Raw genomic sequence first — 15,890 nt, 5'->3', positions numbered from 1 at the left:
ACCCCTGTGAAAGGGTCATTGGACACCCAAAATGGTCGTGACCCACAGGTTGAGAACCGCTGTCCTGGGTGTTTCTGAGAATTGCCCTTCCTAGCCTAAAGTCTATTTTGGGGGCTCCTCAGGGGTTTTGTTGCTTGTCTTTGCTCCTGTTGCTGATCTGCTATGTTCCCTTCTTGGTTCGCCCCACTGTGGGTGTGGTCAGACCGGGCTCACTCCCCACTGTGTGTTGGCTGGATTTCCTTGTGTGCATATAGATATTATCTATCACAGACATCATTGGATTTCAAGATAAATTTTGAAGTGGCTTTTTGAGGATGAATGTGACACCATTCCTCTTGAATATGCCATTCCCAATGTACATAGTAAGACAACTGATTTTCTGCTTCAAAATGGTCAATGTCAATCCGTTTCAGCTCACTAATCACTAAATTTTTATGTGTTCCATTTCAATTTTTATGATTTCCAGTTTTCTTAGATTCATATTTTGTACACTTCATGTTCCAATTAATAGACATTTGTAACTGTTTCTTCCAATTCTGAGTCATGTTCCATTAACACATGGAGGATCTGCCTGCCTTATTCTTGTAGGATTTATGCCCTCTGTACCATTAGGGTTGGCTCTACTTTGAGAAGGCAGCACTTATTCATTCATATTTTGAGTGCTGCCTGACCTGAGAGGCTCATCTTCAGACACAATCTCTGATATCACTGTTCATATTCATGATCTCAGTACTTGACAATGCTTTGCTGCTGTCCAAAAGCTTTTCAATGCCTAATTTCTCTGAACTAGACAGTCTATCACTTTTTGAATGAGCCTAATCCTTATCCTTCTTGAGTCTATTCCTTTGTCAGGTCTGGTCTTAGTCTGGAAGCTCTACTGACACCTGTTCATTTTGAGTGAGTCTGCTGCTGTTTGAGAAACCAGTGACATAGCTGCCATATACAAGTTATATATATATGATATATAATATACCTTATATGAGTGAAACATAATTAAAATAAAATTATCTAATTTTATTAGGTAATTATGAAATTACCCTAAAATGTCTGATCCATAAAATCATTTTTGGACATATTGTCAGGAGACATGGTCAGAGACATATTATCAGGAGAATCTAGTTCTTGGAGAAAGACACCATGTTTGGTAAAGTTGAAGGGCAGCAAAATAGAAGGTGGCTTTCAGCGCGATGGAATGACCCAGTGGCTGCATCAGTGGGCTCAGACAGAGGAACAATTGTGAGGCTGGCACACGACCCTGCAGTGTTTCCTTCTCTGTGGGTCAGAGCCCACTCAGTGGCACCTGACAGCAACATAACATCATCTGCATTTTTATGTTGTATCTATTTAATGTGATACAATTAGAGTAGAGAAAAACACCATTTAAAATATCTTTAGATTTAGCTCTAGATATATTGATTGATGATGACTGTTTTATTTAATCTTCACATTAATAATTAGTCATAATGGAGGGAAACATTATCTAAGCATATATTCAAATCAAACTCATAGATACCTGGAGGGCAGAGTAGAACTGCTCAATAGGGCTTTTAAGGTTGTAATCTTTATGGGCTCAGTTTATCAGGTCTTTTATCTTTGGATTGGCTAATGGGTTCAAATTACTTACCTATAAAGTCTATTTTTCTTAATGCCTTTTTATTCTAGGTCTAAGGAGATGGAAAGTGTTCCTTTTATCTATTCTAATTATATAGAGTTCTCTGTTCTGACTAAGATAAGAAAACATTTTTCTTGAATTGTAATGAGAGCATATGAGCTTGCCTATCCCCTCTGACCAATCATCTGTAAATGTGGCTCTACCTATGGCATGCAGGTACAATTGTACCAGGCTGTGATGTTCTGAGAGACCATGCAGCGGGTGATAGAACACTTGGGGCATTCTGATTGTCATCTAAGACAATCTAGATAATATTTTGTAGTAGTGTCCACGAACATCATGTTTATATCTTTCAAAGGGAGCATAAATGTACACATGTGAGGGTTAGATGTGCAAAGTTACACATTCATACAAATATACATATATAAAGAACAATGAAAAGCAAAAATATTTTCCGGTTGTGAAATTTTACAAAGATCTAAGACATATAAGCAATTGTTCAAAGACTTAAAAGGTCATTTGCAATTCATATTGACCCTATATCTGTGTTACAGGCATTTTAAAAGGTTGTGTGCATCAGAGTATAAAAAGCAATTGCCTTGCAATGTATTCTTGCAACAACTGTCTGGGACAAAAGTAGGAAACAAGATTCCCTTACATTCAGTGTGTTCTGTCTTTGATCATTATTTACAAGTTAATAGTACTATTTTAAAAAGCACGTCAAGGATTTTATGTTTACACAATCAAACATTACAAAAACAATATGTTCTCGCTGAAAAAGTCATGGTGAATAGTTTAATGCCCAATGAGACATGTCTTTGAACTGTCAGTTGAGTTATTTATTTAAAGACAATGTAATAAAAATAATCTGTTACCGGGGTGGAAAGGGGGAAACGATTACAAGAATCTACATATAGCCTCCTCCCTGGAGGATGGACATCAGAGAAGAGGGTGGGGGGAGACATCAGACAGTGTAACTTATGACAAAACAATAACTATGTGTGAATTATGGAGGGTTCATGAGGGAGGTGGAGAGGGGAGGGAGGGGGGAAATGGGCAGTGGATATTAGGGGCTAGAGTAGAAGGCAAGTGTTTGAGAATGATGAGGGCAGCAAATGTACATATGTGCTTGAAACAATGTATGTATGTATGGATTGTGATAAGAATTGTATGAGCCCCCAATAAAATAATTAAAAAAAATAATTTGTTACCAAAGTTCTGGACCCAGGTGTAGACAAAGAAGCTTCTGTTAAGGAGTAAATAACGCCCAAAGAGGTTAATCATGAATCTTCTTTTTTTTAACATGTGGAAATTAGAATACTTTATTATAAACAAGTACATAATATAAGCTGATTTTGTATCAGAACTCTTAGAACTTTTAAAACCATATTTAAATCTAAGCTTATGATTGTAATAGGTTTAACTTTCCAATTTCCAACCTAGAATATACATGTTAGCACTAACGAAGGAAAAAATCAATCTAAATTGCTCATAGAGAAAACCAACAAACATAAAAGTCTCCCACTAAAACCAAAGCAACCCCAACCAAGAAATAGATTCCATAAAGCTTATTAATCCTCCAATTTCAAACAATCTTCCAAGGGAAAATAACTCTACTATCATAGCAACTTGTTGGATAAAAGCAGTCATTATCATTAAGGGAAATTACATTATACTGTACATAAGGAAAATTTAAAGATGCTTTCAGAAAGTAAGGAAAGTAATTTCCATGTTGGAGAGTAAGCATACTAAACTCCATTTAATTGGTCTTTGTTAGAGATTAAAATACCTGTGCATGTAAGAAAAGTGATATGAACATGAAACCCAGAACACCAAACTACTCTACAAGTTTTTGTTCAATACAAGCTTAGGAGAACCAACCACGTGATTTCAAAATCCAAGGATGGACTGGTCCCACAGCATTTGCTCCTCCGTCCTTTCTTCGCCTTGATCCTTTTTCTCTTTTCTCCACTTACGTTCCTCCTTCTTACAGGATACTTCTCTTATTTTCTCCTTTCGCCTCTTAAGCTTTTCTGAACTGACACTAACTGTTTCCACCTCTGTTTTCCTCCTTTGGATGCTCGGATGTTTGTCTGAATCTACTTCCTCACAACTGTTTTCCTTCTTGTGCTTGGGTCGCACCTCCTCGGGTTTTCTCTGCCTTCCTCAAGGTGCCTTTGTCGCTTCTGGTGTATCTGTTTATGACAGGCTTGATGGGCACCGGTTCTGGTTTCTGAGGAGAGGTGCTTTTAAACTCCGGATTCTCCACTATATGAACCACAATTATATTCTTGCTGACCGAGGCCCAAGGGTACTGTTTTTTCTGAAGAACAGTCCTGGGTCAGTTGACAGTAGCCAGCAGAGTCTAATCTCAGTCTGCTCCCATGAGCTGGGAGCCTCTGAGGTAACCGGCTTTCCAATGTTTGTGGACTACCGTATGACCTCGGCTAAGTCTGCATAGCCTCAGATGGGAGTGTTTGATTAGACTTTCTGTATCTGGGTCTGAAATCCACCTCTTCTTTGTACCCAACGGTTTCCAAATAGTCCTCTCTCATCTTTCGGAAACACGTCTTTGGCTCTAAGCCTCTGGCTTTTTGCACTTTTATATAACCTTCAAGTTCGTTTTGGAAAGAGTCAGATGTCGTCTTTCAATGCTTCATTAAGTTCACAACAAGGGATTCTCCTTATCAAGCTGAGAACTCAGTGGAGAAATGTGATCATATTTACTCATTAATGGCTCCAGCTTTTCTGTATAAACTCCCAAACTATAAGTGTGTGGAACCGGGGAATTAAAAATTATGACGCAGAAATTTTAAAATCGACTTTTAAAATACAACAATCCACTTTCATTCTCCTTCTCTGAGGCCGGGGCGGGCGTCTGCAACGCCGCCAGCCAGGAGAGAGGCCGGGGTGGAGGCAAGAGCAACCGCTGCCACCGGCTCCGCCGCCAAGCAGGCAGGGCAAAGAGCAATCATGAATCTTTTTATTTAAAACTGAATTGTCATAAATTTCTATAGTGAATTATATTGAAACCTTATATAAAGTAGCAAATTGTGTTAAAATAGGAAGCATGTCAAATTCAATTGTCAAGCAATTCTGTTTCAGTCATTTATAATTGAGTTAGACTTCAACACTTGAGGACATTGTTACCTCGGACACGTTTTCTTTGGGACAGTTCTAAGATAATCAGTCCCGACCCAGTGGAGTCACAAGGGCTGGAGTCCACCAGGATTGTTTCTCTTGGTGTCACACCCCTCATGATTAGACAGAATCTTTGGTATCACTTTTAATCATAGACCAATATGTATAAGTATGATGAAAATCACTTAAGTGTAATTTTTCTCATGTGAATGTCAATAAAACATTTTTTGTAGAACTATTTTACATTGAATGATAACTTTATAACTTAAAACATTATTATAAGCAGAAACCTATGTTGATTTTTCTTCTTACCATAATTATCTTAAGAAAATTATTGATATCAACCTATATAATTTTATTACCACAATATTGTAGCTGAATCACCAGAAAATTTGACCGTATTAAAGACTATGAGAACACCACCAGAGCCTGTGATGGAAATAGGATGGTTCTAAGTGCCATTGTAACTGAGCAGCAGTGCCATCTCTGGCTGTAATGCATTTACCCACTGCCTGAGACTCCATTCCAGCTCATAGCCCCCTACAGAAAGGAGAAGAATTGTCCCTTTTAGTGTCTGAGACTATAACTCTTTATGGGAGGAATAGCATTGTCTTTCTCCAATGGAGCTCCTCATAGGATAAAACTGCTGATTTTGCCCAGCATAAAACCCAATTCACCACCATGGATGCATGGGTTCAAAAGTGCATTAACAAAGATATTTAGCTTACAAATACCTGTAAGTTGAGCTTAAGGAAAATGCTTAGGTTGGTATTGCTAACTACAGAGATTTTTAAAAATAAAAAGTATATAATGCATTTCTGTCGAAACACTGCACAAAAACTTTATAGGGAGTCATTTTAGTGTCAGTCCCTCTGATAGTAACCCCACTAGTGATGTTACTCATCCTAATGATGTGAATGGAGAACTTGTTTTACTTCAGAAAGTAGATAAATAAATAGTTTTAAAAATAATATTTGTCTTAGTCAATGGTAACCGTACTCTCTCAATGATTGCCATGAAATTATTTCCATACTTCTGCTTATCTTCTTACTTAGCCTGCAACCTGAGTGCATGGACTTTTACTCCATGCTTTCATTTGGACTTACTTACTGAGGTCCTTCTCCTTTTTTCACTTGTCCAATTATCTTTCTTAATGTAGTTTAAAGTATTAGTAATATATATGTTAATTCTGACTGTTACCAAGTCAGTTCCAATTCACAGAGCCCCTATATGACCGGGTAGAACTACCCGGGTAGAACTACTGTGGGTTCCTGAGACTGTGACAGTTACAGTCTCAGAACTAGAAACCCTTGTCATTATCTGGAGGGGTTGGCTATTTTGAACTACTCTCCTTGCTATTAGCAACCCAACCCACAACTTCTTAGCCACCAGGGCTCCTATACGTTAGTTGTTGGTATGAAAATAAAGACAATGAATTGAGGTACTACTTATTTTCCCAGAATATATTATGGCCTAAAGTACTGGGGTACCATTGCCGATAACCCATGATGTACTACATATATTTTATCACTCGGCACATCATCAATTCCAAATCTTGTAGCGTTCAGTGTGAATTCTGTAGTGCCCAAGTGAGAAAAATATATAATGGATATTATCTAGCTATCTACTCCAGAAAGCATTTTAGACTTTCATAGCTTATTAACATCTTGTGATACTTAGATGACTCAACTTTGCTTGATGAAAGTGGGGACTTGAAGCATTTTCTTGACAAAGATAAAGGATTGCAGCCTTCAGTACTTATTACAAAACAGTGTCAAGAAGACAAAAATATTCACAACTGAGACAATAGGTAACATCACAATAAGTGTAGAAAAGGTGGAAATTGTCAAGGATTTTGTCTTTCTTGGATCCAAAAATCAATGCTCATGAAAGCAGCGTCAAGAGATCAAAAGACCAGTTTCATTCAGGAAATCTTCTATTTAAGGCCTCTTTAGAGTGCTGAAGGACAAGGGTGTCACTTTGAAGACTAAGGTGTGCCTGACCTAAGCCATGGCATTTTCAATGGCCTCATATGCGTGTGAAAATGGACTATTGAGTAAAGAAGACAGGAGAAGAATCACCACATTTGAATGGTGGTCTCAGAGAAGAATATTGAAAGTATCATGGACAATCCAATCTGATTTGAAAGAAGTATGGCAGGAGTGCTCCTTCGAGGCAAGGATGGGGAGACATCATTGTACTTTGAACATTTTGTCAGGAGAGACCAATTCCAAGAGAAGTCTGTCATGTTTAGAAAAGTCGAGGGTCAGCACCAAAGCGGAGGACCTCAAGGAGATGGACTGACACAGGGGCTGCAGCACTGGGCTCCAGCGTAAGAACAATTGTGGGGAGGACCAAGGCTAGGCAGCTTTCCCCTCTGTGGTGCAAAAGGTCACCATGGATCAGAACTGACTCGATGGCATCTAACGCCGATAACAACAGCTCTTTCATAAGCATGCTTGTCAGGAAAGAGACATTTTATTAAGGTGTTCTGTGAATTTGCTGATAAGGAAACATCATTGTATAGATTGTATTAATTTCTGACATGATCATTTCTGAAATGATGCTAAATACTCTTCCTTATCAGTTTTCTTTTTAACAGATAGGTTTTGTGATGCAGAAGCTAAAAGGGGATATATGTGAAATAATTTATTTCAACATTAAGACCATGCTTTCAGCCATTTGAAGTAGAGAAAAAAGAGACACTAATGCTAATAAAAGATATACTAACACTAATAAAAATACTAAATTTTTCATCTAGTGGGTTCAAACTAGTGACTTTGTGATTGGCAGCACAATGTCTAACCTACGAGGCCACCAGGACATTCCTGTCATTTGTAAGTGAATTCAGAAATCAGAGGAAAGGCAAATCTCTAATAAAATGGTTGCCTTTGTATCATTTAAATATTGGAATTGTTGAACTAGGAACTTTCTTCATCGTGTAGCTGAAAAAAAACACAACAAAAAAGCAAACATCTCTAATACTACATTATTCCTAAATTTATCCTTCTGACAACAGAACATGAGTAAAATGAGACAGGCAGAGAAAGCCAGTGAGTATATCATAGGAAGGGTGGTGGAATAAGAATCAATAAAGAGATTGAAGACTATCCTTATTTGCAAATACAATAATGGTTTGGGACAGTGCAGACCTGAGAGATTACTCATTACTACTTCTTTCATTTTGTGGAGATGAGTGACTTCCTTCTGTTGTTGTATTACCTCCCTTCTAAATAATTAATCCCTTAATCCCTTAAGGCTGTCATCACTCTGGTAAAGTCTTTAGTGGAAGTTAACATCCAGTTGAAAAACCTAGTTTGAAAGTGTTCCTTTCTATAGCAACACTATAAATTAGATTTTGGTCAGCGGTTAGAAAGGTCTGCAGTTTAACACATGAGGGTATTTGCTCCTGTAACATTTACAGTCTCAGAAATTCAATGGAGTAGTTCCCCGCCATGCTGCAGAGCCACACTTTCCTCCACATAAGGGATGAGTACAGTTAGGCATAGTACTTCTGTGGACATAGTACTTCTGTGGTCCTTCTGTCAACAGAAGGACCAGTGTGGCAGTTATATCATCTGTTGTCAATTTGAGAGGGTTATGAGTGAAGGGGTGGAGCTTAGTCTGTCAATCAGGTCATAGATTGATGACCTCATTTGGAAGCACTAAGGAGATAAATAGCTCGCTGAAGGCAGGACACAAACTCACTCCCTGGGAGATATTGCAGCTGACAAGACACATGGGACTATGCTAGAGCCCTGAGCTAGAGGATCCACGTGCAGACCACTGCCAGCACTAAGATGCTTCCACTGCCACCAGATCAACAAGGCTTTTGACCAACTGGCCTGTGATCTTCTTGGATTCAGCATTATCACATGGCTGCATGAGCCTGAAGAAGAATTTACAGACAGGTATCAACATATGAGCTAATATTGGACTTACGGACTTGACCTGGGCTGGGCTGGGATGTTTTCTCCATACTCAATTGCTCTTGTATATAAAGTTCTTTCCCATACACATATGAGTGTCTATGGATTTTGTTTCTCTAGTCAACCCAGACGAACACAACTAGTTAGAGAAAGACATCATATTTGCTAAAGTATATGATCAATAAAATAAGAGTAAGAGGCTTAATGAGAAGAAATGAGACATTGCTGCAACAATGAGCTCCAACAACATTTGTGCGGGTGGCTATGGATCAAGAAGTACTTTGTTCTGTTGTCCACGGGGTTGCTATGAGTCAGAACCAACTTTAGGGGATCGAACAAAAGGAAAATCAGCTATTCAGTTACTGCATGGACATGTATAAATATGTAGAGCACAAAGTATGAAAGTAAACTTTTCTCTGATGATCAATGGCTGATTGAAGCAACCGAGAAGAGTATTCTAAGAGGTTCCAATAATGAGTGAATATTTTGCAATATAGTAAAGAATATAGGTTAAAAATTTTCAAGAATGGTAATAATATGCTTCTCCCTTTATTTTACTGGTTCTCAACCTTCCTAATGCTGCAACCCTTTAATACAATTCCTCAGGTTGTGGTGACCCCCCCAACCATAAAATTATTTTTGTTGCTACTTCATAAGTGTAATTTTGTGACTGTTATGAATTTGGGCAACCCCTGTGAAAGGGTCATTCGGCCCCCCAAAGGGGTCGCGACCCACAGGTTGAGAACCACAGCGCCAATTCTTTTCTTCTTCTCTTCTATCCCATCTCTCATTCTCCTCTTCTCATTTTACCTTAGTTAAAAACCAATTGCCATACTCTGTCATAATCTTACCCAGAAGCTATGAAGGGAAGTATTGAATGCAGTTCAAACACCTGAAAAATTGTTTCCTTTGAATTTTGCTGACATGTTCTGTTTGTGTTCTGACAGTAGTGTACAAAGAGCACAAATCAAAATAATCCAGGCATTACATGGTGATCTGCAGATTTTGATGGGTTATTAATGGAACATATATCAACAAGAAGTGTGTAATTATAAAACTGTGCCCATTGCTATATTGCCTGATATGCAAGCTATAGCATATGGCTGTGATGAGCACAAAGTATAAGGAGATACATTTATGAGCATAATAAATAGGACTCAGATGCAATTACTCTTTCTGTTTAGCACAGATGTGCTGAGAGAGAGTGCTCAGCTAGTGAGGTTCTACTGAGTGATTTTAGTTTGGGGAACTAGAGTTTTTGTTATTAAAATATTTAGACTTTAATTCCTTTTATATTTATTCTGTTGGCAATAATAATGTCTATTTTCATGAATATAGTTTTCAAATGACAGTAATTTTATCATTCCTCTCCTTTGTTAAATGTGCCATTTCAGTTTTCAGGCCATACGGGTAATTAGATATATAGAAGATAGATAGATAGATAGATAGATAGATAGATAGATAGATAGATAGATAGATAGATAGATAGATGATAGACCCCAAAACAGATTGTTTTTCAAAGCTATGTATTTAAATTTTATATAAAACAACCTTATCACCTTCAAAGCACTCTCCATTACACTTAATACATTTGTCAAATCTGAGATTCCATTCTTGCAAATATTTTTCAAACTCATCTGTTTGGATGGCTGACAGCATCTCATTTTTTCTTCTCCTCTTCTTCTTCATCAAATCACTGTCCTTTTGTGTTAGTCTCGGTTGACTAGAGAAACAGATTCATAGACACTCATATGTGTATAAGAAAGAGCTGTAGATCAAAGAGTAATTGTATATTAAAAAAACAGTCCAGACCAGTCCAGCTCAATTCTTTAAGTCCGATATTAGCCCATATTTCCAATACCAGTTGTAAATTCCTCTTCAGACTCATACAACACATGCAATGATGCCTAATGCGGGAAGATCACAGGCCAGTGAGTGGAAAGTGTTGTGGATCCAGTGTCAGCAGTGGTTGAGGTCTCCATGTGGCCCCTCCAGCTCCAGAGCTCTTGTTCCATCAGTATAGCTCTATGTGTCTTATCAGCAGGACGACCAAACAAAGACAGTGTGTGTCTCACATCCAAGGAGGAAGACAGGAGTTCCCAGAATCCTCAGAAGAAGGCCATGCCCACACATAGGTCTCATTGGCTGTGACCTGATTGACAGGCTAGAATCCACCCCTTCATAAATTGACAGATTATGTAATGGCCACACCTTTCATGTCCATCTGCATTCATGGAAACAAAAACAAGTTGCACGGAGGTCAGGTGAGTCAAGTGTGTGGAGCAAGAGAGGCATGCTGGTTTTTGCTGGTGTACTGAGATGGCTGCGTGACCAGGAGCATTGTCGTGGTGAAAAAACCAGTTCCCCTGTCTGGCACAAATCAGGCCTTTTTGTCATACAGTAACACAATCTTTTCAGAAACTCTAAATAGAAAGTTTGTAACGAACTCTATATGCACCACAAGTAGACATTTTGTGTAAGAAGTTCATGGACATTCAGAATGAGAGTTTTCATCAATCAGCATTTCACATTTTTTGAAGTTAGAAAATCACTTACACACTTGAATTTTATCCCATAGAACTGTCCTTGTAAGTTTTGTTAAAGATCACAACAGCTTGCTGCATTTTTTCCTGAGCAGGAAACAACATTTCACAGTCACATGCTGTTTTCTTAAATTGTCCATCACAAGTAACGAGATGTGAGTGAAACTGCTTTTACAAAAAAATTCACTGTGATCAGAGAGAACCTTCACAAACGAAGCCACTGGGTGCACTAACTCAGAGCAAGTTACTTGATGTTTGCCTAGCAGGAAAAAAATGTGTACTACAAAAGCTCCACTCCACCCGGCACAATTCTGGCTTCTTTGGGATATATATATATATATATATATATACATATATATATTACTTATTGAGTTAGAGTTAACTCAGTGATAGTGAGGATGGTTGTAAATTGTATACACTCTTGTATAAGCCAAGTTGCTCAGCACATTTTTAATGCAAATTAAAATTTTGTGATAAAATTAGGTGCCAGGTTGATATTCGGTTGGCTTATACTTGAGTATATACAGTTTGTGTGCATGTGTGTGTGTGTAACCAAAAGCTCAATGGTTTCACCTACTGCTCAGCAGGAGTAAGATTAATCAACCTGCTTCCCTAAAGAGTTACAGCCTAGGAAACCAAACCTTGTGATCTAGTTCTACTTTGATCTATGGGTTCACTATAAATTGTAATCAATTTGATGGAAGTGGATACTTGACAGTTACAGAAAATCACAGTATTTGTGAAGAGCAATAAAGTGAATATCAATAAAATATGATATCCACTTTATTGCTCTTCACAAATACTGTGATTTTTACAAATTGAAGATTTGTGACATCCTTGCTTTGAACAATCATATATGTACACCAGTTTTCTGACAAATACGCTTGTTCCTGCCTGTGTGTGCAATTTTGTAAATCTCACAGTCTTTGAAACTTTTCCATATGCTCTCACTCTAGAAACACTGCTATTGAGTAAATGCTGACTCTTAGCGACCCCCTGGGTGTTTCCAAGACTGTTTATGGGAGTAGAAAGCCCAGTCTTTCTCTCGTGGAGCTGCTGATGGTTTCTAACTGCCAACCATGTAGCTCATAGCCCAAAACGTAACCACTACACTATCAGGGCTCCTATTTCCATATGCTAGTGCACACTAAATAAACTGATTTAAGCATAACTTTTATTGCACAGGGGAATAAAAATATTCTTGTGACTAGCTTTATTATGATATTCATTTTTTTCTGTGGTTTGGATCAAACTTTTAAAATCATTATCTATACCTATATTGTTTAAACTAGAGATACTCATAGTCTAGTCTACTACTATGGTACTCACTGCAGTAAATGGAAAAGGATGTAGGCATATCTGACCTCCTCTGACTTTCCTACTGACGCAATGTCAATCAGGCATGCCTTTGCACTCTATTCTTCTTTACCCATTCTGAACCAATAATTCCTCCCATTCCATTATACATCTATGCTAGGTTTGATAAATCAGAGCAGACAGACAATACTCACAATTAAGGGGATTTATTATGGCAGTCAATAAATCATGGCTTTTCAGGATCAGCAAACAGGAAAGATACCATCATTGTTCCCTCAACCAGCAGCCAGGTCTCTCTTCTGTTCATAGTCTCAAAACCACATGGTCCCTTGGCTTTTGCCTCCATGAGCCTGGTGGCTAACCAACCTGTCAGTCTATCCCACACCTCCGTAGTTTCAGGCCATGTAAGGTGAAGGCACCCCATAGGCTTAATGCTCTTCCTCTGTGTTTCTGTGCCACAGTCTGTGATGCATCAGTCTCAGCACCCTCCTCCATTTCAGACAGAATTAGCTTCTCCAATGTCCTCAGGGTTTCTCTATTCTTTCTTCCAAGCTGGCTCATCATTATAACTTGGGAGGTGGCAACAAAAATATACCAATCCCCTCTCTTAGTTTTTCACATGCATAATCCCATCCCATCATTTGATGGTAGTTACAGACGCTTGGGTAGAAATTTCATATTAAGAATTTTCACTCAACCACAGGCCACCTTAGGGTCCTTCCTGCCATTATTTTCTTCATGCATAAAACAAAAACCAAAAAACTTTCAGTTAAATTTTTAAAATTGCAATTTTATAATCACAATTAACCCTGTTGACATCATATCTTAATCATATACTATGATTAACTTCTTCTCCCACTCTCTTCCAGAGCCATCAGGAAAAGATAAAACTATTCAATGGGATACTCCCTTGTCTCACATATTTTAAGACTAAACTCATCCATGAAAGCTTGTAAGGCAGCAATTTCATGTCCTTCCCCACTGTGGTAGTTATATAATCATTTGCCAATTTGAGAGGATTAAGAGTGAAGGGGTGGAGTCTAGCCTGCCAATCAGGTGATGGCCAATGGGGCCTGTGTGTACATAGCCTTCTCCTAAGGATTCTGGGAACTCCAGTATTCATCCTTGGAGGTGGGAGACACTCTCTTTCTGGGTTCACTCCCTGTGAGATAGCCCTGTGGAGAAGACACATGAGGAGAGGCAGATGGAGCCAGACCTCTGGAGCTGGAGAAGCCCTTGCCAGCACTGAGATGCTAACAACACCACTGGATCCACAAGACTTCCCACCCCGGGCCTATGATCTTCCTGCATTCAGCATCATTGCATGTGTTTTGTGAGTCTGAAGAGGAGTTTATAGATTGATATCAGACATATGGGTTAATATTGGATTTATGGACTTGATCTTGGCTGGGATGTTACTCAATATTCAATTGCTCTTGTGTATAAAGCTCTTTCTTATACACATGAGTGTTCATGAATTTGTTTTTCTAGTCTACCTGGACTACCCCCAACCCCATTTTAGATATCCAATTTCTAAATTTCCTATTCTAAGACTCTAGAGAGACATGCAAGGTCTTTTATCTGAACAATTTTATTCCAGTTAGAACTTTGAGTATCTGAAACCATAAGCAAGTTAAAGTCCATGGAAATCCACCAGCCTGTAGTAATTTATATGAGTTTACAGGGTCAACCTACTCTTCTTCATTTGGTTGGATTCTGATCATCTCGGCCCTATCCATTGCTATGTCAAATGGGTTTCAGTCAGACAATCTGGCCCCTTCACATAAATCCATCAACCTTAGCCTCCTGTGGCTTAGTTATGCCCACAGGCTCAGTATCTGCACAATTTTTTAAGCTGCACACCACGCAGCCCTTTCTCTTCTCTATTTTCAGTTCCCTGTGGACCAGGTCAAGAGTAATGAGGGTAACATGTCCAAACTCAGCCCATCTCTTGATTGCGGCCTTTCTCTCCCTTCCATTCCACAAGTGGATCCAGGTGGGCACATAGTGTGCCTATCAGTCTACTCGTTGGATCTTCTTCACTTTCAGTCCTAGCAGAGGATCATCTATGGTGGCCACAGACTTTTCCAGCCGAAGTGTGTCCACAGGTAAACTGCTTGCTCAAATTCAAAAATTCTATCCTTTTTTTGCCTCTTCAGTCTCTTATCTCTAATAGGTATCTTTTCAAAAGTAAATGTGTTGGTTCTTAATGTTTGCGGTGGGCTTTGAGCCATATAACAGTATAAAATAATATACTGCTAGCTTAGGAAAAAAAAACAACAGCAAGAATTGTGTAAAAGAAAATGGGTTTAAGAAATGCAAGGAGAAGTTTTTTGGGCTCATCTGAATCTTTTAAAAAAAATCATTTTATTGGGGGCTCATACAGCTCTTATCACAATCCATATATCCATCCATGTGTCAACAATGCATTTGTACATTTGTTACAATCATCATTTTCAAAATATTTTATTTCTACTTCAGCCCTTGGTATCAGCTCCTCATTTTATTTCCTCCATCCCTCCCTCCCTTATTCCCTCCCTCATGATCCCTTGATAATTTATAAAATATTATTATTTTTTCATGTCTTACACTTACTGATGTCTCCCTACACCGATTTTTCTGTTGTCCGTCTCCCTGGGAGGGAGTTAAATGTACATCATTGTGACTAGTTTCCTCCTTTCTCCTCCCACTTTCCCCTTACCCTCCTGGGATCACTACTCTCATTATTGGTCCTGAGGAGTTTATCTGTCCTGAATTCCCTCTGTTTCCACCTCTTATCTGTACCTGTGTACATGTTCTGGTCTAGCCAGATTTGTAAGGTAGAATTGGAGTCATGATAGTGTGTGGGGGGAGGAAGCATTAAAGAACTAGAGAAAAGTTGTATGTTTCATCGGTGCTATACTCCCTCTGACTGTCTTGTCTCTTCCTTGTAACTCTTCTTTAAGGAGATGTCAAATTGTCTACAGATGAACATTGGGTCTCTACTCCACACTCCCCCTCATTCACATTGATATGATTTTTTGTTCTGGGTCTTTGAAGCCTGATACCTGATCCCATCAACACCTCATGATCACACAGGCTGGTGTGCTTCTTCCATATGGACTTTGTGGCTTCTCAGCTAGATGGCTTCTAGATAAGATAGGTGGAGTAAACAATCTGGAGGATAAAGCAATGGGACCAATGGTTCCTGGGGGACACAAGGGAGGAGAGACAGTGGAAAGGAAGTAGGTGCTAACAAGCCCAGGGACAAGGGAACAACAAGTGATCTAAAATCAATGGTGAAGAGGGTGTAGGATGCCTAGTAGAGCTTGACCAAGGGCAATGTAGCCAAGAGGAATTACTGAAACC

General features: G+C 38.8%; 1 pseudogene; it reads right to left on the bottom strand.

Moving 5' to 3' along the window:
- Nucleotides 1-3,502: 3,502 nt before the first annotated feature.
- Nucleotides 3,503-4,272, bottom strand: LOC101662557 (annotated as a pseudogene).
- Between the last annotated feature and the right edge of the window lie 11,618 nt (nucleotides 4,273-15,890).

Source organism: Echinops telfairi, unplaced genomic scaffold (genome assembly GCF_000313985.2).
Source record: "Echinops telfairi isolate 266 unplaced genomic scaffold, ASM31398v2 ScPeMD7_7469;HRSCAF=8507_1, whole genome shotgun sequence".
NCBI classification, from domain to species: domain Eukaryota; kingdom Metazoa; phylum Chordata; class Mammalia; order Afrosoricida; family Tenrecidae; genus Echinops; species Echinops telfairi.
The sequence above is the reverse complement of the archived record's forward strand: the minus strand, read 5'-3'. Positions and strand labels throughout refer to the sequence as shown.